Raw genomic sequence first — 25,401 nt, forward strand, 5'->3', positions numbered from 1 at the left:
CCATGTTTAAGTGAGCACTATTTCAAGGATGACAATTTTGCCTCACCCCACCTTGAGTCGCCCCTTCCCACTTCACCCCACGCAAGTTTTCCCTGCCCAATAAGGTGAGATTTTAGCCCCCGCCACAAGAATGAGTTTAGACATTTTAGCCCCGCCCCACCCTACCCTAGTTGATAAGTACTATAATTGTAAATTTTTCATATCTTGAATCCCTACTATTTAAACAAATAAATCAATACTAGCTTATTTAAATGCGTGGATATTAAGAATTTTATTTTTGTTAAGATATTGTCTTGTTAAACATTTGGATAAAATGGTTCAGTTATTTGATGAAATAAATTTATTAGTAATTTCAAGTATATTTATATTAATGAAACATGTTTTATTAAAAAAAAAATTGTAATAATTGTGGGAAAATTAACATGAAGTAAAATTTACAAGGTAGGGCCCCAACAGGGTCTAAGGGGTGGGGATGGGCAAGGAAGTTTTTCCTATTATACATGGTTAGGTAAGGATGAGGCATGACAAAGCCATGCGAGACGTGGCTTAAGATCCCATCCTTAAGTCCCACCCTTTCCCATTGCCATCCCTACACTATCTGTCTGTTATTTATATTTATACTATCATTTAAGGGGCTTCCAAGCCATTTAAATCGTGGACTCTAAGCCATAAATTCTAAATATTTAAGGGGATTTCAAGCCATTTAAGCTATGGACTCTAAATAAAACTCCTAATTTTTAGGTAATTTTTTTTAAAGTTTTTTTTTTTTTTCATCACATTTCTCCATATCACATAAAATTAGGCACTACCTCTCCTTACAATTTTTTATTATTATTTTTTTGAGGTTATATCAACTTGCGTTTATTTTTTATAGAGTTGAACGAAAAGTATTTTATATCAAATTATACCACGTCATCCGTATCAAAATCCAATAAACGAGAGACATATGTGCAAAAATAACTACCTACTAACAAATGTCTTTCATTTGTTAGTGGGTTAGTTATTTTTTGTTGATATATTTGACACTTATTGGATTTTATACTGCTAACATGATATCATTTGATACCAAATACCTTCTCAAGTTGAACACATGCAAAAAAGAAAAAGGTAAGAGAGAAACAAATAAAAGGAGAGCTTTTATAAGTAACCTAAAATTTTAAATTTTAAAACATAATAATTTTACTTAGATAAGTGAAAAAGAGTAATAGATAACTAGTAGATATTCTTTCAACTACATAGAATAATCTCATAAAAATAATAAATAAATAAATAAACTACATGGAAATATGGGATAAGGATACGTATTTTTTAATAAAATTACCGTGGGTTTTTTTGTATAGGAACCTGAGTTTTTTATTTTGGCTAGAAAATTGAAATGAATGTTTTTTTTTTTTGGTTAGAAAATTAAAATGAATGTTTTTTTTTTCTTTTAGGATAAATATATATTAAAAAAAAACACAAGTTTATGTGTTTCTAAAAATAAAGGGGCTGTTTGGTAGGGTGTTTTGAGCAACAGTTTTCAGTATTACACATATTTCTACACACTTTTTTACTTATGCATATTTCTAAAAAATACAAATAACATTATTAGAACAACATTACCACCCCAAAAACTCTTTTTTGTGTTGTTTTTTACTCTCGTTTTTTACTCATTTACTTTTTCAATTTTAAATAATAAAATAAAATAAAAATTGCTTATCAGTTATCACTTATCGTGTAGGTGTTATTCTCAAAACTTCCCAACAATCATTTGCTATAAAAATATGATAGTTCTTAATGCCAACCACCATAAACTTCTAACATAGAGAAGGAAGGTACACCACGAGAAAAAAAGTGGTAGATTATGTCAAACAGATCAGATTATTTTTCAGATTAGCAATGTTATGTGATTTTTATATTGTTGTGCACGTGTTATTTACTTATTTGATTTCTAGGCCATTGAACATCTTAAAATTATAACGTACTCTCTCACTCTCTCTCTCTTCTTTTTGTTTTAAAAAAATGATAATTTGATTAGGCTTTTAACATTATCTTGATGAAGTTTCTCCAAAAAATAAAAGCAATAGGATCCTAAAATTTTTGCAGTTGATCACCTCAAACTTTATGACTATTTTATTATGTGAGTTTCAAGTCTTCAAGACTTATGAATTTTTTTTTGTGTTTGCTTTGTTTTATTTTACAATATTGATGTAATAGAAATTTATCTTCAAAGTCTTTTCAGGCTTAATTTCCTTCCTAGGGAAAATTTTCATTCTTTTTTTTAGCTCATTTTGTAATTTACTTATTTGTGCATTTTCTTTGTATGTATGTAATTATTTTACAGGTTGAATTATTATCTATCGTTATATTTTTGTTATATGTCTTTTTTGGGTGGCTTTAATTTAGGTATAGGAGGCCCACACAAATTACGAGAGAGAAATTTAATGAGAACTTCTTATAAGATAATTTTACTCTCTTCACATATTTATGAGTAAAAGAAATTATAAAATGTAGCAACTTCGAATTGTTGGTGAAATAATGTTTTGGCATAAATCTCATCATACTCTTAGGTATTTTGTAATTGAAAAATGTAGTAACTTTGAATTATGATGAATGAAAACTATTAACCTTTAAAAAAAAAAAAAAAAAAAAAATAGAAGAGTCTCTGAGTACACACGTAAGTGCATACTCAGATGCTAGTATATTCTAAAAGTTGAATCTTTAAAATTGGTAGATACACAAAATGGTGGCAATTGTCCCTTTGGCAAAGCCCATAACAAAATATGTTTGTAAATCTACAACAGCGCCATTTAGCAAACAACGATTTGTACAAGTCATAAGTACTTGACACATCATAATGAGTTGAGTTTACTTAAATACCCATAATTAAATTACTGTTATATATATTTGACATTCATAAAGTTTATTACTTAAATATTGGTATTTAATTCAAGAGTAAATGAGTTTTCTTAAATTACTCCAATTATTTAATAGTTTTTAATAAAAATATGGCACTAAACATGTTAAGTTTTAAAAAAGTGTTATGTTTACAATATTTTCACAACAAATCTTAGTTGGTAGGTTGTTATAGGTTTTTAATTTGAATCAACCACTGAAATTAGTTTCTTGCTCACTAGTAACAATAAATAACAATCTGCCACATAAAATTTGTTGTGAAAGTGTTGTGAAAATACTGTGAACATAACATTTCTCTAAGTTTTATGTTTCTTCTCTACCTTTCTTCATTCTTTTACCTATTAATTTATTATAATAAAAGAATAGGTAACTAGAGCCTCTAGTTTTTTGTTGACCTCGTGAGAGTGTGCCACCTCAGTTTTGTAGCCTCTAGAATTTTACACTTCAATTTTATTTTAAAAATTATATAATTTTTATTGTATGAATATTACACGAACTCTTTGGAAAACCTAACTCTTTTTTAGATACGCTTCTTTTGGCTCAATATCTCTTGCTCTCATTCATTCACTTACTTTGCTTTCCAAACCACAACGCAGTCTCTTCTATCTCTCTACCCTCCGTTAAGCAGAGCACCCTACCTTTAAGGTCACCCTTAACTCCCTCTCAGTCCATTATCGTTGCAATTCTTGTCGGTTCATTCCTCCTTTTCTTTTAGGTTTGATCCTTTATTTATTTATTTTTCACTTCAAGTACTGAATAGTTAGTAGTGTCATCAACTTCACTACCATCAGAAGTAAAATTTAAGAATACTATGCCACATGTTTAGTGGGGTGATTGATTTTCTCTATATGGTAAACCAAATTTGGTTCAATAGTTGGAGTTAAATTCAGTTTTGATTGTTTATTAATTTTATTTATTTATTGAAAAGGCAAAAATTGTATTTCTATTAAAAAGAGAAGTATGAAAAGAATAATAAGCCAGCAAATTTCTCTAGGGGGCCAAGCTAAATCATGTACTCCCATGGTGGTTGTAATTTAGATTTACGTTCTAAGGAAACAACACTTATTTATTCAAGTATAGAGTTCAGTTAATTTTAACATATCTAAAGTTTCAACAATTGGGATAAAATATTGTAAAGTAGCTTTTAAAGTTTTAAAATTTTGAATATTTTTTTCTCTTAAAATATCATCAATCATGGATGATTTCCATTTCCCCATCAATTACTCAAAAAATTTAAAACCTAAAGATTGGATATAATAAATTACTTATAAAACAATTTTTTTTTTCTTAAAAACATGTGAAATACAAAACCTAAATTACTGTTTGGGTGAAGTCAAATAAAATGAACAATTATACAAAAGTTTTTCTTTACCTCAAAATCTATATAAAGAACAATAATATATATTGTGGGCCCTGTGGGCCTGGTAGCCACGGCCCATCTTGCATTCGGCCCATGGCCCATGCTAAGGAGGAATGATCGTCCGAGGATGGCGTATGAAGACCTAGGCCTTTTTGGATCCACGCCGAGGACATCCCTGTCCTCGGCGTATCGAGACTAATTCCAGGCGAGGGAGCGGGCCAAGAACAGGTTGTCACCTCCATACTAAATGCACTCACCTAACCCCCTGGCCGCATTAATGGGGATGTAAGCCCTAGACAGGGTAGCGTTGGTCCTGGTGAACCACTCAAGTACTGATAAGGCCTCTGATGGGCGGACGATCAGAGGAAAGGCAAGTGAATGGTCGACAGATGGAAGAAAGAGATAGGAGGAAGAGGACTATATAAGAAGGGCAAGCAAAGCAGTTGGGGGGGACCTCCGGGGACGAGAGCTGAGGAGCTACCCTTGGCACTAAGTTGGCTTCATCCTCCTTCAAGGAGAAGAGGGTTCTGGGTGTAAGGTCGTTAGTCGGTTAGGGCCTAATTCTTCTTCCCACTCTCTAGAAATGTATTGTTGGGGCCTATCTAAATTGAGTCCCTACATATATATATATATATATATACACATACACATTGCTATTTAAGGGACTTTTCCCATTTGGGATCTCATTTTTTTTAGTTCAAAAATGCTCCTACACCCCTATGTTTAAGTAAAGACAAAACTAAAAGACAATCCAGTAAAAATACAACTTTAATTCCCACTAAAACATTGGCTAAAAAATAGGGCCACTCTTCCCATTGATTTTCAAATTGCTTTATCCACTTATAAATTAGATTGTCAAAATAAAAATTATATATATATATAATAATAATAATAATAATAAAAACACTTTTTTTTTTGCTACAAAATAAACATGTATTATTTGTTCATTTCTTGAAGTTAGCCTCATGACACTCTAGTTGTATTAGTAGTTCTAAATATGTAATATTAATGAGAAAACATTAAAACCTGAATAAAAAATTATGACACTATAAATGTGATGAGGCTAGTTAATTTTTAAAAGTTATAAGAAATATATAATACTCTAGCAATTAATGTTCAGCCACATCTTTCAATATCTGTGTACAGCACTAATATCCATTCACATTCATAGTTACTGCTTGCTAATTGCTATCTTCGACAGCAAAGAGGGGCGACAAAGGGAGAGGGAAATTGAGAGATATGGCACTCAACCTCATTTTCTCACATTCATAGTTACTGCTTGCTAATTGCTATCTTCGACAGCAAAGGGCTATCATTTTTCATTTTCTTGCATTCCCCTCTCTTTTCGGTGCAGGGAAGATTTATCTTCAATGGTATGGCACTCAACCTCAACTGGTCATCACAGAACCACAGCTTATCAAAGAGATACTGAACAATAGAGACAGTGCCTATGCGAAGGAAGAGGCTAAAGGCTATATGAAGAGGCTCTTTGGAGATGGGCTTTCAGTATCTGAAGGTGAAAAATGGACAAAGATGAAGAAATTGGCCAATCATGCCTTCCATGCCGAGAGCCTGAAAGTAATCTCTTATTGGCTTTGAAAAACAAGTTTAATTTTTTCTATATAAGTTTACAGCAATAATAACAACAAAAAATGAAGCCCTAGTTACAAAATTTTGAGTCTGCTACAAATTCTCAACTGATTAGCTAGGGTCAATATATATTCTTTTCTTCTATTCTATTTTATTTAAAATCATATTTTCTGTTACTTATTTATTCTACTATCTAAGGAGCTTTTTGGTTTAAAATAGATATTTTGTTGATTCAAAAATACTCACACACCCTTAGGTTTAAGTAAAGCCAAAACGAAATGACAACTTGAGAAAAATACATTTATAACTCCACATATAACATTGCCTACAAAATAAGATGACTCTTCCACTAACCCATGTCATCCAAAACAACCCTATTTTTTTTTTTCTTTTAAAAAAATAGAACTCTTTTTATTCTCTACTACCATTGAATGAGCTTCCTTAGTGACTGTTTGGATTCAACGTTTTATACTTGCATTCATCGTTTGCGTTTTAATCCAGTTGGGACCCACGATACAGTAGACAAAAGATAAACGCTGAGATGAAAAGAGCTGAATAGTAGTCGTAATATTTGACTTTTTAACCACTTTTTAGCACACTAGTAGGTCCCGTACACTGTTTACGAGACCCATAAATCTCACTTTTTAGCAATTTTTTCATTAAAAATGGGTTTCACGGCACTATTTACACATTTAAAAATTATTTTGCTAAAATGTTTTTAGTTTTCAAATTTCAGTTTTCAGTAAAATAAGTTGTAACCAAATGGACCCTTAGTTTGGACTCCTATTAGACTCTTAATTTTTTATGCCCAAAGTACTCTCAAATTCATCTACTTAGAAGGTTTAAATAGTAGGGTTAGATATATAAAATTACTAATTTAAAAACTCCTATATTTTAGTTAAATTTTAAAAAAGAAGTTTTGCCTGGCCACCTTTCTGCCTTCTATTCGTTTCAGTTTTTTTTTTTTTTTTTCATGTTCTTTTTTTAACTCCTAACTTTTAGCTAAATTAAAAATAAAATAAAAAAACCGTTTCTCCAAACCAATTTCGACCTCCACGTATGACAAAAAATAAATACAATAGCTTTTTTTTCTCACTCTCTCTCATGTTTTTTTTTTTTGTTGATAAACTCTCTCTCTCTCTCTCTCTCTCTCTCTCTCTCGTTAGACATCTAGGGAAAATTAAAAATTAAAATAAATAATCATAGTAAATAGAGACATAGAGGTTTAACTTAACCCATTACCAAGTAATTTTCCAAAAAATAAAAAAGCAGTTATCCAAATTTAAATTTTCACCAAAACCCATTATGAAAATGTTAGGAACACGTGTAGAACTCACCCTTGAAAACCGACTTAAAAGGAGACGGTGCCTTAGAACTTATAAACACATAGTTAAATTTACACTTAATCCATGTGGAACATTAGGATCATAACATACCACCACGCTCCACAATTGATGTCCACAACGGCCTACTCTATTGACATTGACCCGATAATAGCCCTTTTTTCTTTGGGCAACTCCACTCACCTATTAGTTATCCAATGACTTCATAAGCCATTTTAATTTAGCCTCTAGGTCGCCCTCTTCGAGACGCATCCACAAAACCACAACTCATTCAATCACATACTCAATGAACTACATCCGATTACTCGACATGGTGGTTGGCTCTGATACCAAATGTTAGGAACTCATAGGTAAAACTCATCTTGAAAACTGGCTTACAAGAAGAAAGTGTTCAAGAGTTTATAAACACATGGTTATGCTTATAAACTCAATGAAAACCATATGAAGATCTTTACAGGCCTCTTTATATTTTTTCCATTAGATGTCTATAGCTTCCATGGTAGATCGTCCTAGCATGAAACCAAATTGATTCTTTGATATTATTGTTTCATGTCTTAACCTATATTCAATCACATTTTCCCAAAGTTTTATGGTATGGCTCAGAAGTTTAATTCCATGGTAATTTGTACAGTTTTGAATATTCTCTTGTTCCTATAAATAGATATTATTTTTAATTGTAACTAAACTCAATAACAACCTAGCTTACTAAATTATTAATAACTTAGTTTGAATTGTAAGAAGAGGTTCACTTTTGAATGCAGAATATGATTCCAACAGTGATCACAAGTGTGGAGGCCGGAAATGCTAGAACGGTGGAAACAGCACGAAGGCAAAGAGTTCGAGATATTCGAAGAATTTAGAGTATTTACATCATAAGTAATTTCAAAGACTGCTTTTGGGAGTAGTTACGTAGAAGGGAGGAACATTTTCCAGATGTTTATGAAACTGGCCTCGATAACAGCCACCAATGCTTATACACACAGGTTTCCCGGCATCAGGTAAAGTCCTTGTAAACTTGTGTTTCCTAGCATCAGATAAAGTCCTTTTAGTTAAACATTAAGCATTTGTCTATTTTTACAGTAAAATTTATAAAACAAATGATGAAATTGAAAAAGGTATACGCCAATCTATATTAGAGATGATTAAGAAAAGAGAAATGAAGGTAACGACTAGAGAGGTTGGCAGCAGTACTGGGGATGATTTTCTTGAAATACTTTTAAAGGCTCATCATGATGCCAATCCTAGCCGAAAGATTTCAGTACAAGATATGATGGATGAGTGTAAGACATTTTACATTGCTGGACAAGAAACCACCACTACTTTGCCTGCGTGGACTGTATTTCTCCTAGCAATCCACACTGATTGGCAAGAGAAAGCAAGTGTTAATGTATATTATGATTGGGCTCTAGGCCCAGCTAGTTTACTTGTATAGCACACTTGTACTTGTACTACACTTTACTTGTACCGCACACATATGCTTACTTGTACCGCACATATATGTCTTCTATATAAAGGCATCGCATGTATATTCATTTATTATGAAATACTATACAATCATTCAGTATTTCTAACATAATATCAGAGCCACTGCTCTGACCTTTCTTTTAGCAGTCTTGTCTCTCTTAGTGTTACTCCACTCTTATCGCTTCCGCCGTCACAACAGCCGCTGCAGCCACTCACCATTGAACCTTTGACGTCTCTTAGCCGTTGTCCTCAGATTCTGGAACTGCAGCCCCCGTCGTTGAGGAGTCCCGCACCACACAGACCACTGCAATCACAGTCTCCGCCGTGCATCTTGCTCCGATAAAGTTTTTGCAGATACCATCGTGATTTTCTCGCCTCGATCTACGCAGTTGTGGAAGTCTCGCAAGCATTGGAGCTTGCACTTGCTCTCACGCGCTGCCTGAAGAAGCCGTGCCTCAGTCATGCATGCGCCTCACGCACCTCACGCGCCTCCCTCAGGTCCTGCTGACATCATCTGTGACGTCATCCTGCCACATCACCTAGGGCTGATGTCATCATCCACTCATCTGCTGACGTCACCCACCACAACTGACGTCATCGTTGACTAACTGTTGACCAGACCGTTGACTTTGACCGTTGGCCAGCGTTGACTTTGACCGTTGACTTTTCTACGGGTTGACTTTTTACAGTCCAGGTTCTCCTTACCCAGTTTTTTGCGTAGATTTCATTTTTGCAGTCTGTTTTTGCATATTGTGTTTCTAAATGGATAAAAAGGATGTTTTTCTTCCTCGCCCTATCAATACTGTATTGGAGGGGAACAAGAATTATTTATCTTGGTCTCAAGCTATGCGCAGTTTTCTTAAGAGTCGCATGCTCTGTCATTACTGTAATGGTACAATTACCATTCTTGTCAAGGGAGCAAGTGAAGAAGATGCTGCCTTCCTTAGTCGCATGATTGAATGGGATAATCACAACCATATGATCCTCACATGGATTCGGAACACTTCCATTCCCTCCATCTCCAATCTGTTAGGCAGCTTTGATGATGCAAAATCAGCATGTGATATGTTGGGCAAAAGGTACTCCACTACTCACGGATCCATGAAATATCAGTTGGTAGTTGAATTGTATCAACTTTGACAAGAACCAGGGCAATCCATCAATGACTACTATGATCAGCTTCGCTTCATTTAGGACCAAATTGACCTTTCTGATCCAATTTGGGCATGCTCAAAAGATGCTCAGCAATATGCTACAGTTAGAGATGAATTTCGTCTCTATGAATTCCTGATGTCTCTTCACAAAGACTTTGAGCCCATCTGAGGTTAGCTTCTTAATCGCAGTCCTCCTCCCTCTCTTGATATTGCTGTAAACGAGTTAGTTAGAGAAGAAGCTCGGCTTGCAACCCTTCAAGCTCAGAATAAGTTCAATGTTTTGGCTATTACTCCTTCTGCTCCTTTCATTGAACAACCTCAGCAATCAGGTGATTCCTCTGGCTCTAGCAATCGTCGCAAGTAGACCAACAAGAAGTTCTGCAATTATTGCAAGCGTCCTGGCCACACCATTGAGACTTGTTACCGTCGCAACAAATCTACTAATGTTGTTGCTAATACTGAGCTTACTCCGCCGATGCCTTCCATTTCAGCTGAGTCCCAGTCTTCTGGATCCATTATCAACCTCTCCCCTACTGAACTACAAGAGATCATAGCTCAGGCTGTTCGTATGGTTGATAATGCATCTCTTTCCACTGCTCTCTCAGTTCTGCCAGGTAAGTCTTAAACTTGGCTTTTTGATTCTGCCTGTTGCAATCACATGACACCTCACTCATCCTTATTATCCAAACTTGACACTGCACCACATTCTCTTAATATTCATATAGCTGATGGGACAATTAGCTGAACTAGGATATCGCCTTATTTTTTACTATTTTGGGTGTATTGTGTAGGATCCGAGGACGGGGCAAGAGCTTGGGACCGGTCCTAGGGTTGGGCGTATGTTTCCCGTGGACAATCTTCATCTTCCACCTGTTACTCCTATCTCTGTTGCTACTGCAGCTGCTGCAGTTTCTTCCTTACCTTCTCTCGCACTTTGGCATTCTCGTCTTGGTCATGCCTCATCTACTCGGGTACAGCAGTTAGCTTCTAAGGGTCTATTGGGTTCTGTGTCCAAAGACAATTTTGATTATACTTCATGCCAGTTAGGAAAATAGCCAGCTTTACCTTTCAATAATAGTGAATCTATCTCTAATAGTATTTTTAAGTTAATTCATTCTGATGTTTGGGGACCTTCTCCTGTTACTAGTATTGGTGGATCTCGTTATTTTGTTGTTTTTATTGATGATTATTCTCGTTATAGTTGGATCTTTCCTATGAAATCTCGTTCTGAAATCTTACCAATATACAGTAACTTTGCAAAAATGGTTGAAACACAATTCTCCAAACATATCAAAACTTTTCATTCTGATAATGCTCTTGAATATACTCAATATGCTTTTCAAGCTTTGTTACATTCCTATGGCACTGTACATCATCTAACCTGTCTAGGCACCTCTCAACAAAATGGTTAAGCCAAAAGAAAATTTCGTCATATTCTTGACACTGTCCGTGCTCTACTTCTTTCTGCCAAAGTTCCTGCCTCATTTTGGGGTGAAGCCGCTCTTCATGCTGTTCATGCCATTAATCGCATTCCAAGCACTGTCATCCATAATCAGACTTCATATGAGCGCCTTTTTGGGTCACTACCTTACTATCATTACCTTCGCTCCTTCGGATCTGCTTGTTTCGTTCTTCTTCAGCCTTATGAGCACAACAAACTTGAGCCTCGATCTAGACTTTGTTGTTTCCTTGGTTATGGTGAAACTCAAAAAGGGTATCAGTGCTATAATCCTGTCTTTCATCATCTTCGTGTTTCCCGTAATGTTGTCTTTTAGGAACACCGCTTGTTTGTTGAACTCTCTCACTTTTGTTCTTCCCTAACTAACTCTTCTGTTTTAGAAATCTTTCCAGATGAGTCTCCTGTTTCTTCCACAGATACTCTTCATCCTCCTTTGGACTTCTCTATTCAATCTCCAGATATTTTTTATGATTCTTCTAGACAGGTTGTAGATGAACAGGTTGATGATGAGCTACCCCACCTTGAGCCTAGGTCCCCTGCTCCTGCTCCGCCTGAAGATCCTCCATAAGACATTCCACCTCGCCACTCAACCCGGGTAAGATCCATTCCTGCACATTTATTTGACTATCATTATTACACTGCCCTTGCTACACTCCATGAGCCTCAAACCTATCGTGAGATCTCTACTGACCATTTATGGTAGATTGCAATGAAAGAGGAAATTGATGCATTAACCAAAAACCATACTTGGGATCTGGTTACTCTCCCTCCTAGTCAGTCTGTGGTTGGTTGTAAGTGGATCTATAAGATCAAGACTCGCTCTGATGGGTCCATCGAGCGCTACAAGGCTCATCTTGTTGCAAAAGGTTTTACACAGGAGTATGGGATTGATTATGAAGAGACTTTCGCTCCAGTTGCCCGTATCTCCTCTGTTCGTGCCCTTTTAGCTGTTGCCGCTGCTAGTAAATGGGATCTTTTTCAGATGGATGTTAAAAATGCCTTCCTTAATGGGGATCTGCATGAAGAAGTCTATATGCAACCTCCTCTTGGTCTCTCTGTTGAAACAAACAAGGTTTGTCGCCTTCGACGTGCACTTTATGTCCTTAAACAAGCTCCACGAGCTTGGTTTGCCAAGTTCAGCTCCACCATCTTTCACTTGGGTTATATTGCCAGCCCTTATGATTCTGCCTTATTTTTTCGTCGCAATGATAAAGGCACCATTTTACTTCTCCTATATGTGGATGATATGATCATAATTGGTGATGACCTCAGTGACATTCAAGAACTCAAGGATTTTCTTAGTCAGCAATTTGAGATGAAAGATCTTGGACATCTCAGCTATTTCTTGGGTCTTAAGATCACTCGTTCCACAGATGGTCTTTATATTACTCAAGCCAAGTATGCATCTGACCTTTTATCTCGAGCTGGACTCACTGATAGCAAGACTGTTGACACTTCAGTTGAACTTAATGCGCATCTGACACCCTCGGGGGGGAAACTATTGTCTAATCCCTTTCTTTACAGACGATTGGTTGGCAGCCTAATTTATCTCACAGTTACTCGTCTAGACATTTCTTATGCTGTTCATCAGGTGAGCCAGTATCTGTCTGCTCCACAATCGACTCACTATGCTGCTGTTCTGCGCATTCTACGATACTTGAAGGGCACTCTCTTCCATGGCCTTTTCTACTCAGCTCAGTCTCCTCTTGTACTCCGTGCATTCTCTGATGCTGATTGGGCAAGAGATCCCACTGATCGCAGGTCCACTACAGGTTATTGTTTTCTCCTTGGTTCTTCTTTGATTTCTTGGTGAAGTAAGAAAAAAACTTTCATGGCCCGCTCCAGTACTGAAGCAGAATATCGTGCTCTTGCTGACACTACATCTGAGCTCTTTTGGCTACGATGGCTTTTTAAGGATTTGGGTGTGTCCATATCCTCTGCTACTCCCCTTTATTATGACAACCAGAGTGCCTTTCATATTGCTCACAATGACGTCTTCCATGAACGGACTAAACACATCGAGATTGATTGTCATTTTATTCGTTCTCATCTTGTCCATGGTGCTTTCAAGCTTTTCTCCGTCTCCTCCAGAGATCAACTTGCAGATATCTTCACCAAGGCACTTCCTAAGGGACGCACTCGTGATTTGGTTGACAACCTCAAGCTGGTCTCACATCCACCTTGAGTTTGAGGGGGGCTGTTAATGTATATTATGATTGGGCTTTAGGCCCAGCTAGTTTACTTGTATAGCACACTTGTACTTGTACTACACTTTACTTGTACCGCACATATATGCTTACTTGTATCGCACACATATGTCTCCTATATAAAAGTATCGCATGTATATTCATTTATTATGAAATACTATACAATCATTCAGTATTTCTAACAGCAAGAAAGGAGGTGCTCGAATTTTTTGGCCAACAAAATCCAAATCCTAATGGCATCACAAAGCTCAAGACTGTAAGAACTTATGAAATTCATATCAATTACTTGTTTTATATCACTTTAACACCCTGAACACAATTAAGTGTTTATATAGATCACTCACTCACTCAATGAAACACTTGCACACACACCTCAATCTCTGGACACCTATACACTCACACTATTATCACTCATTCACTTGCTTCACACACATAGGCACCATCTCCCCCTTTTAATTCTTGCTTCAAGTCGGTAAAGCCAGCGATTTCAAAGCTTCTAAATTCCTCTTTTATTGTTAGTAAATTTTTTCTTGTCCAAACTTCAAAAAAAATCAATGGTGGTGATTTTTTTAGCTCAGAACAGCTTATAGATGTTAACGTGTATAACATATTGTGGGCTTTAGGCCCAGTTAGGTTACTTGTATAGCACACATATTTACTTGTACTGCACACATATGCCTCCTATATAAAGGCACCTATGTACATTCTTTCATCATGAAATACAATATAATTACATTCAGTATTTCTAACATGGTATCAGAGCCACCTTCTTGTGGCTATGGTTTTCTATCCTTACGGTATATTTAAGAGCAATCTTTGTCTTCCTCGGTGTTTTTTTGCTGCATTCATCTTCTTTGGCTTCCTACTACTGCTGTCGAAACTCTCCGGTATAGTCAAGCCATTGTCAGAAGTCACATCAACACTGCAAAACCATTGCCTTACTGTCACAAAACCAAATTTCATTCAAGGAATCTTCTTAATTTTATCACATTTCAAGATTTCATTAAACTTCCATCTTGAGTTTGAGAGGGGGTGTTAGAGATATATTAGCCCATTAGCATAGGCCCAAGCCTAATTCTACTTTGTGTGCAAGCCAAGTCTCTTACTTGTACTAGAAGTCTATTAGTTTGGTTGTAAGTGGATCTACAAGATTAAGACTCACTCCGATAGGTCTATTGAGCGCTACAAAGCTCGTCTTGTTGCAAAAGGTTTTACACAAGAGTATGGGATTGATTATGAAGAGACCTTTGCTCCGGTTGCTCGTATCTCATCTGTTCGTGCTCTCTTAGTTATTGCTGCTGCCAGTAAATGGGACATTTTTCAAATGGATGTCAAAAATGCATTCCTTAATGGGGATTTAAGTGAAGAAGTGTATATGCAACTTCCTCCTGGTCTCTCTGTTGACTCAAACAAGGTTTGTCACCTTCGACGTGCACTTTATGGCCTTAAACAAGCTCCACGAGCTTGGTTTGCCAAATTCAGCTCTACCATCTCTCGCTTGAGTTACATGGCCGGTCATTATGATTCTGCCTTATTTCTTCGTCGCACTGACAAAGGCACTATTTTATTTCTCCTATATGTGGATGATATGATCATAACTAGTGATGACCTCAGTGGCATTCAAGAACTCAAGACTTTTCTTAGTCAGCAGTTTGAGATGAAAGATCTTGGACATCTCAGTTACTTCTTAGGTCTTGAAATCACTCATTCTACAGATGGACTTTATATTACTCAAGCCAAGTATGCCTCTGAACTCTTGTCTTGAGCTGGATTCACTGATAGCAATACTGTTGACACTCCAGTTGAGTTTAATGCGCATCTGACTCCCTCAGGGGGGAAACCATTGTCTAATCCCTCTCTTTACAGACGCTTGGTTGGTAGCTTAGTTTATCTCACTATCACTCGTCCAGACATTTCCTATGATGTTCACCAGGTGAGCCAGTATCTATCTGCACCATGATCGACTCACTATGCTGCTGTTCTACGAATTCTTCGATACCTAAAGGGCACTCTCTTCCATGGTCTTTTCTACTCTGCTCAGTCTCCTCTTATTCTCCGTGCATTTTTTGATGCTGATTCGGCAGGAGATCCCACTGATCGCAGATCCACCACTGGTTATTGCTTTCTTCTTGGTTCTTCTCTGATTTCTTGGCGAAGTAAGAAACAAACTCATGTGGCCCGCTCCAGTACTGAAGCAGAATATCGTGCCCTTGCTGATACAACATCTGAGCTCCTTTGGCTACAATGGCTTCTCAAAGACTTAGGTGCGTCTACATCCTCTGCTACTCCTCTTTATTGTGACAACCAGAGTGCTATTCATATTGCTCACAATAATGTCTTCCATGAACGGACTAAACACATCGAGATCGATTGTCATTTTATCCGTTTTCATCTTGTCCATGGTGCTCTCAAGCTGATCTCAGTCTCCTCTAAAGATCAACTTGCAGATATCTTCACCAAGTCACATCCTAAGGGACGCCTTCGTACTTTGGTTGACAACCTCAAGCTGGTCTCACATCCACCTTGAGTTTAAGGGGGCTATTAACATGTATAATATATTGTGGGCTTTAGGCCCAGTTAAGTTACTTGTATAGCACACATATTTACTTGTACTACACACATATGCCTCCTATATAAAGGCACCTATGTACATTATTTCATCATGAAATACAATATAATTACATTCAGTATTTCTAATAGTAGAAAAATATAGAAATTTAGATGGTGTTTTTACCAAGTGTGGGCAATGATAGGAGAGAACTTTCTAGAGAGACAGAGAGACACTAATAAGATTTTTAACACTGCAAATCTTAAATTCTAATTTTTCCGATATTCCTTCATATGCAGATGAGCATGATCATCAATGAGAGTTTGAGGTTATATACTCCTGCACTTTCAATACTAAGAAAAGTTGAAAGGGAAGCTAGGCTGGGGAAGCTCATTCTTCCTGCTAATCTATTGTTGTTCATTGCACCTCTTGCAATTCATCATGACCCTCAAATATGGGGAGAGGACGTTCATCTTTTCAAACCTGAGAGATTCTCAGAAGGTGTTGCCAAGGCTACTAACAACAGCATAGCTGCTTTTTTTCCATTTGGAATGGGACCTCGGATTTGTGTGGGCATGAACTTTGCCACCAATGAAGCAAAGATTGCTCTTTCAATGATTCTACAGCGCTTTGCCTTCACCCTATCCCCAACCTATGTCCACTCACCAATTCAGAATTTTACCCTTCGCCCACAACATGGAATTCAAGTGCTGCTACACTCATTGTGAAGACTGGCTAGAATTGGCAGTAAAATGTGCACTTTCTTACGTGCAAAACAAGGGGAGCTTCTGTTGTGGATGTTAATGTTATGCTTGCTGCAAAATATTTGGATGTTTAATTAATTTTAGTATCCGAATAAGTTGTTACATAATTTTCAGATTTCTTGCATTTGTATTTGCATTTAGTAGGATAAGGGAATTTGTTAATCAAGTGTTTGGGTTATAACGGCTAGTGGAGCTAGTCTTTGAGTTTTATTAGGATATGTTGTCCCTAAAATGCAGGGGTTAAGTTGTATAAAAGAAGCAGGTAGTTTATTTGAATAAAATCATCAAAGAAATCTATTGAGGTCAAGGATTTCTTAGTTGATCCTAATTTATTTTATAGTGTTTATCCCTTAATTATCAGTATAGGTTAAGGTCAAGTTTTTTACATACCACACTTAGTGCACGGAACATCTTTGGATTTGTAGCCTTTTTCTTTCAGTTGGTAGTTAGCTTAGGATTTGATAGCTTGGAAGAAAAAAGAAAAATAAATTAAATCACGGTTTTAGTTCAAAAATAGGATGTGTGTAAAACTGTGTGTAGCAATTTGTTTGCAACAATATTACCTTTAAATGAAAAGCGAATGAAGAGTGAATTAATAAAATTAGTAGCAACATTGAAGTTAGGGGTGATGTTAGGAACCCATGGATAGAAATCACCCTTGAAAATTGGCATGTAAAAAGAGGGTGCCTAAAAGCTTATAAACACATGATTGAACTTACACTTAATCAATGTGAGACACTAAGATCATAACATCCCATCACACTCCGCAGCTGACGTCCACGAATGCTTATGCTATCGACACTGACTCGATGGTAATCCTTTTTCTTTTTGTGGCTCCACTCACCTATTAGTAATTTTAATCTAGCCTCTAGGTTGCTCCTTCTGGGATCCGACCACAATACCGCAACTTTTTTTATCTCATACTCAATGAGCCACACCCCAATTAATTGGAGTGGTGGTTGATTCTGATACCAAATGTTGAGAATCTAGTTATGGAATTGGGGAAGAGAATTGTGTAGGTCACTTCAAGGAGAGCTAGGCCACCAGAGAGAGAGAGAGAGAGATTGTCTAATAATATTATTCATTATTGAATTATACATTCAATTCTTATCCCTTTATACCTGTAGGTAGTCCTTGCTTAACAACTAACAAAATGTTAGTTGTTAGTTAGCTAAGTAACCACTTGCCTGACTAACTCCTAATCAACCAATTAATCCAATGGTAACTAAACTACCTGCTACAATAGTCACAGTATATGTATAAATGATAAAATGCAATTGAGGTTCCTAACAGGTGACTTCAACTACCTTAAAATATTACATGAAATATATGCACCATTGTCTTATGTGTGGTTAATTCCAATTCACTATGACCCTTTCTTGATCTTGAAAAAAAATTAGATTAAGGTTGCGTTTGGGATTTGAGAAAATTTTAGTTTATTTTACTTTTTAGCTTATTTTTGCTCCTAAGATGAGTTTCATTGATCTAAAAGTCAGCTTTTAGCTTTTTTCTACATACTTTAAGGAAAAAATTTTCAGTTTTGTCAAAATAAGTGACTCCCAAACGAACCCTTAAGTGTTCATTTGAAAACAACTTATATATTTAGTATTTTGCTAAAAATATTGTAAATAAACACTATAAGTTATATATAGTGTTTATATTGTAAATAAACACTAAAAGAAAATATATATATATATATATATATTTATATTTGAGAATCTAAATAAAATAAGCTGATTGTTCTTTTTTAAATTATTGTAGCAAAAAAAAGGTGGGGTGAGACCGGCAATAAACAAAAAATTGAGCAAAAACCAATGAATGTGACCCATAAAGTAGTGATTCTAAAAATTATATATATAAAAAAAATAAAAAAAAGAGCTAAAGTGGAACCTGCAGCAGTGGCAGAAATAAACTAATTGAATCTTGAAATAAGTTTCTTTCATGGGCAGCAGCGGAGCCAAAAAAAAAATTAAGCATGCATTTGGATAAAATTATTCTCCCTACTGCTTTTTGTTTTGTTTTATTTTATTTTATTTTATTTTATTGACTAGCGCTTTTTGTATTGTTCATAGAACATGAATAGTGCATTAAAGCAAATGTACAGTGTTTGGGGGAATGAACAGTAATATACATTTTTTTTTTTTTTAGCAATAAATTTACAGTTTTCAGCAAAATAAGCGATATTCAAACACCCTCTAAATATATGTGCACAAAAAGAAGATTTACCACATGCTGCAAAAGCAAAAGCCAGTGCTTGTCAAAATACTGAATCTGAAATTCAAGGAGAAGTAATTTACTTTCCCCAAGCTTTGTTAAGGGTAGAGATTATGATCTAGATCGTGAACAGGCTGAGAAGGAAAGTTGTAGAAATTAACAAGTAAAACGTGAAGCTAAAGGGGCAGCTCATGAAGGTATTAGAAAGAGAAGAGAATTATGGGAAGCCACTAGAAATATGAATCTTTTGTGTACCCTTGCTTGGATAAATTAAATTGAAATATGACGTTATGAAGTAAATTAAGGATCCAGCAATACCATCGTTGAGAATGAGACCTTTGCAATTCTGTAGAAAACCAATATACACCACCATTGGTCTTTCAAGTTTCAAGTGTCAACCGGCTAAGTTGTCAGCATGCATGGTACGTTTAATTGTAAAAGTGGGTTTTTGAAATTTTGATTAAAAAGACAAAATACAAAATGTGTAATGGTCTGTTGATAAGAGCTTCAAAATCATTTTCTTGTTTATTTTAAGTACTTGTTCAGCCACATCTAAGCAGTAAGGAGTAAGGACCTAAATAGTTCAAATCGGATGTTAATAACTATTTTATCTTCAATGTTGAAAATCTTAAATGTTAATTACGATGAAACTTCCTTTTGTCGGCAACCCAGCATCAGAATCAGTGTCACCATATATAATTCCATTGCCAAAGAACACCGCAAAAGATAATCAATAAGACAATATTATACTCATGGTCGTGGACGTGCAAAGCCAATCAAATTGGATATTTTTTCCTCTCTTTTCAATTCAATGATTTAAAGTTGTCAGTATATGTCACGTTACATATCCATATTAGGGTATGGGACATCAGATTCCACCATGGGGAATCATTTTGTTTTCATGGATGCTGAAGCTAAACTTGGATTTCAGTTTAGCAAGCAGGCATTAATCAACACTATAAATTTAAGATCAACAAAAAAAAAAAAGTACTAAAAGAGAGAGGCAAAAATAGCCAGAGAAGATAACAATGGAATTTAATACTCCATTCAAAGATGATAAGTTCCAAAATATTTATTCAATAAGCCCCAGGGCTATGTAAAGCAAAGCAATGCCTTAACAAGCCAAAGGAAACAGCAATGACACTCAGCATTATTGATAACTTTTTTTTTTTTTTGAGAAACAGCATTATTGATAACTTTATTACATATAGAAAACTGAAAAAGTTATATTACTACTACTTGCGCAGGTTGCGAAAGTAGGCTGCCGGGTCTCTCTCAAAATCATCTCTGAATATGCGATGATTTCTAGCCGGTGCTTTCATTGTCTTCCTGTTGGTTTTAGATCCTGATGAACCATACAGGAGACCACATATGGTAATTGCTGCACCAAGCACTGCAACAGTGCACTTGGCTATTGTAGCCGCTTTATTGTCTGAGTCTGACAGTACATATGCTAGTTTTTTTTCACGGTTCTGTGTGCTTTGGATGCAACCCTTTATGTCCCAAATGTTCCTGTTTTTGTTAATCTAATTCTTTGCTCTTTAAAACATACAATAACAGGGCTTTATATACATAGAGCAGTCTAGGAACTTAGAAAGTCATTTTGTAATTAATACAAAACTTCTACGTGCATTTTCCAAGACTTATTCATTGTATCGAGGATGAAAGCATGTGAAAATAATTCAAGGAACTTGAATCACGAAGAGACGTGTGCATTGTACACCAATGACAAGAACATTTTCCTGTTAGTATGGCGTGTGGACGTTTCAATCCCTAGCGCAGCACATACCCGCATGATTTTTGAGCGCATGCTGCATGAGAGGTACATTGTTATATGACTGTCACATGGTGGTATATGACAAATCAATGTTTTGAATACTATTTTGGATACCATTACAGTTTGTCAATTGGTATCGAACATTTTGGTATCAGCCTATATCAGCATAATGTTTTGTGGTTATTGTTAAAGTTACATATATACCTAAGTCCACCTTATATAATATTATACCATATCAAATTATTAATTCAAAATAAAGTAATGTACATTCTTAATATCAACATTAAAAAAAATAAATGTCATATCTGAGTTAATGAAAAAAAAATATTCTTAATGAATTAAAAAAAAAAAAAAACTATGTTATAGTGAGTAAATTAAACAAGAAAAACACATTGTTAATGGAAAATAATAATAAAATATTATATGTAAGTAAAGTAATAAATAAATAAATAAGGTTTAGGAAAAAAATTATGATTCGTTTACATATCGGCTGAAATCACCATATCAGGCGAAATTGAGTGGAATTAACCGAAATGGGTGATATGATCAGAATGGGCTCGAATTTAGAACGTATGGAATAGAACATACTAACTTACTAATTAGAATAAAAAAATTCAGCCATTCTAGGCAAAATGAAACAAAAATTCATCACTATGTGACAAATATGTTTATGGAACATAGTGTAGCTAAATATGCAATTGCACCGATCTCATTAATTTGCACTCAAAATTTTTGTATATGGATGGCACAAACTAGCGTGTTTGTGTTTGGATTTATGATTTGGGAGCAATCCACCTACAAACACACCCAAGTTTATGTCAAATTTTGTAACATGCTCAGGTGTCAACATGTGATTGGATTACAACATTTACACAAGAGACCACCAATGGTACTTGATGAAAAAGTGAATTTGGTGCACCAATCACAAATTGACATGTAAGCTTGATGTGGATTTGAGTGTGAGTTTGGGTGTGTCAGAGTTTACCATTTGGGAATGACAATCTAGGCCTATTCATTAGACATTATTGTGGCTATTGAAGAGTGTGGTGTTGGTGTTGTGGTGGATGTGGAGGTGGAGTCTTAGTGGGCTTGGTAAATTACCAATTCTCCGAAAGTGTAATTTTTTTGGAAGATGAATTTAATCATTAAATTATTAACTCTCCCTTACTTGTGAACCCAAACTCTCCTTTAATAAGTGAGATTTTAACATGTGAGATTTTTATTTTTATTTATTTATTATTATTAATTTTTTTTTTTTTTGAGAATGAGATTTTTAACATCTTAAATGGGAAGTAGAGTGGATACAAATATTACACTTAGGAAAGCCGTGTTAACTTATTTATTTTATTCAAAGTCAAAATTGTACTTGTAAATCAAAGCTAATAATTAAATAATAATTGTGGGGCCTGTGGGCCTGATAGCCTCAGCCCATCGTGTAGCAGGCCCAAGGCCCATGCCGAGGAATACAGACTATTCAAGGCTAAATTAGGGAAAGCCTCTTTTCCCAATCCACGCCGAGGACCTCCTCATCCTCGGCCTAACAAGGATGATTTTTGGGAAAGACCAGGCCCAAAGTGAACTGTCACCCTCGCATTTAATGCATTCACCTAACCCCCCTGGCCGCATTAATGGGGATATAACCCCTTGGCAGGACAACGTTGATCAGAGTGAACCACTTGAGTACTGATAAGGCCTCTGATGGGACGGACGGTCAGAAGAAAGGCAAATGGATGATCAATAGATGGAATAAGGAGATAGGAAGATGAAGATTATATAAGAAAAGCAAGTAAAGTAAAAAGAGAGGGGGGGGGGAAAGAGAGAACAAAAGGGCCTCCTCGGCCACAGGCCGAGGAGCATCCCCCCATTTGTAAAGAAACTCTAAGTATTTTTTTTTTTATAAAAAAGGTTCATGTTTGATGAACGACGGCCAGCAACTAAACCTTTAACCCACTCTCTATAAATTTATTGTTTGGGCTTGATTGGGCTGAAAAACCCATTCGCACTCAGGGTCAATCCAAACTGAGTCCCTACAATTGGCGCCGTCTGTGGGAAGGATTAGGGTGCTGGCTGGCGCACCAGGCGATTGTTCTAAGTGGTCGTTTTACAGTAGGTTGGCGAAGTAAAAAAAAAAAAAAAGATTCGACAGCAAAAAAAAGAAAAATCTTGATATTATTATTTCATAAATAGAAACAGTACAGATTACAATCAGAGGCTCAGGCAGGTGTGTTTCACACACAAATTTACAAGCTAATCCTACCAGCTATTTCTACAATCAGAGGCCCAGCCGCCTTAAAAAACCTAGCCGGTGGGAAGTATCAAGCCGACCCTTTATTGATATAAAGAGAATGGGAGAGCTTGACACAAAAGGCAGAGAAGGGGGAGGGCCATCATGTTTCCAGGCCACCGACAACTCCCTTCTCGGCCAGGCGGAGCTGGAACAAAGAGAGGAGCAGATGCAGGGGCTCCGGGATACCTTCCCCCATGATGTTCCCTTGATTCTCTCCAATCCTCACGAGTGTTGGCCGTTGGAGACGGCAACACTCGAGCACCGCCCATGAGGTGAATTCGCACGTCTTCTTCATCGGGGGTGCGCTCCGAGGAAAGACGTTAGGTACTCTAACAACATTCCTCTGGGCCACCTTGTAGGGCGCCATCGGGGTTACGCCTAGACTCTACTGCACCGAAAGCCCAGTGGGGGCTGCGGCCATACCGGTTCTTGTCAATTTCGGTAACAATTCCGGCGGGGTTGTTAAAAGGGCTTGGGGAGCTGGAAGGATTTGTTTTTTCTGTTTGTGTTGAGAGGTCCATGGATTGTGGAGAAACCATCTCCTCACCTTATATAGGGGATGGGGGTTGGTGAGAATTAATTCATGCAGAGTTCGAAAAGAGAATTATCAGCTGGGCTAATAATGAAGCTACCAATTTCCAAGGAGGCCGTAGACCGTTGGACTCATGTTAATTTACGAGGACATTAATGAAGGCGCGTTTTGCGCACCGAAGCGTCAAGCGCGGAACACGAACAGACAAAGGGCGCTTCATAAATGAAAAAGATGGGGCCTTGAGCTGGAGGCGAGATCAACGCCACGTGTAAAGATCATAATCTAACCCAAAGAGGAATCATCTCCAGTAAAGCGGTCTGAGGACAAACCTCTGCTTACAGAAAAATAGAAGTGGTAGACAGAACCAAGGTATTACATGGTCCTCGGACCCAAGCCTATGGTAAAACTATTCACACCATTATACCTGGGTACTAGACAGAACTAAGGTATTGCATGGTCCTCGGACTCAAACCTATGGGGAAACTAGATACTTACAGAAAAATAGAAGTGGTAGACAGAACCAAGGTATTGCATGGTCCTCGGACCCAAGCCTATGGTAAAACTATTCACACCATTATACCTGGGTACTAGACAGAACCAAGGTATTGCATGGTCCTCGGACTCAAACCTATGGGGAAACTAGATACTTACAGAAAAATAGAAGTGGTAGACAGAACCAAGGTATTGCATGGTCCTCGGACCCAAGCCTATGGTAAAACTATTCACACCATTATACCTGGGTACTAGACAGAACCAAGGTATTGCATGGTCCTCGGACTCAAACCTATGGGGAAACTAGATACTTACAGAAAAATAGAAGTGGTAGACAGAACCAAGGTATTGCATGGTCCTCGGACCCAAGCCTATGGTAAAACTATTCACACCATTATACCTGGGTACTAGACAGAACCAAGGTATTGCATGGTCCTCGGACTCAAACCTATGGGGAAACTAGATACTTACAGAAAAATAGAAGTGGTAGACAGAACCAAGGTATTGCATGGTCCTCGGACCCAAGCCTATGGTAAAACTATTCACACCATTATACCTGGGTACTAGACAGAACCAAGGTATTGCATGGTCCTCGGACTCAAACCTATGGGGAAACTAGATACTTACAGAAAAATAGAAGTGGTAGACAGAACCAAGGTATTGCATGGTCCTCGGACCCAAGCCTATGGTAAAACTATTCACACCATTATACCTGGGTACTAGACAGAACCAAGGTATTGCATGGTCCTCGGACTCAAACCTATGGGGAAACTAGATACTTACAGAAAAATAGAAGTGGTAGACAGAACCAAGGTATTGCATGGTCCTCGGACCCAAGCCTATGGTAAAACTATTCACACCATTATACCTGGGTACTAGACAGAACCAAGGTATTGCATGGTCCTCGGACTCAAACCTATGGGGAAACTAGATACTTACAGAAAAATAGAAGTGGTAGACAGAACCAAGGTATTGCATGGTCCTCGGACCCAAGCCTATGGTAAAACTATTCACACCATTATACCTGGGTACTAGACAGAACCAAGGTATTGCATGGTCCTCGGACTCAAACCTATGGGGAAACTAGATACTTACAGAAAAATAGAAGTGGTAGACAGAACCAAGGTATTGCATGGTCCTCGGACCCAAGCCTATGGTAAAACTATTCACACCATTATACCTGGGTACTAGACAGAACCAAGGTATTGCATGGTCCTCGGACTCAAACCTATGGGGAAACTANAACTTGAGCCCGAAGGGTGGCTTCAGTCTTAGCCACCCCATCTGCGAAAGCATTCTCCTCTGCCTGTTCTAC

At 36.9% G+C, this 25,401-nt stretch overlaps 1 pseudogene; it reads left to right on the top strand.

The window, feature by feature from the left end:
* The first annotated feature begins 1,049 nt into the window (after positions 1–1,049).
* Positions 1,050–17,112, top strand: LOC112003940 (cytochrome P450 CYP749A22-like; annotated as a pseudogene).
* Positions 17,113–25,401: the final 8,289 nt, after the last annotated feature.

This window comes from Quercus suber, unplaced genomic scaffold (assembly GCF_002906115.3).
Source record: "Quercus suber isolate HL8 unplaced genomic scaffold, Cork oak 2.0 scaffold_517, whole genome shotgun sequence".
Classification (NCBI taxonomy): domain Eukaryota; kingdom Viridiplantae; phylum Streptophyta; class Magnoliopsida; order Fagales; family Fagaceae; genus Quercus; species Quercus suber.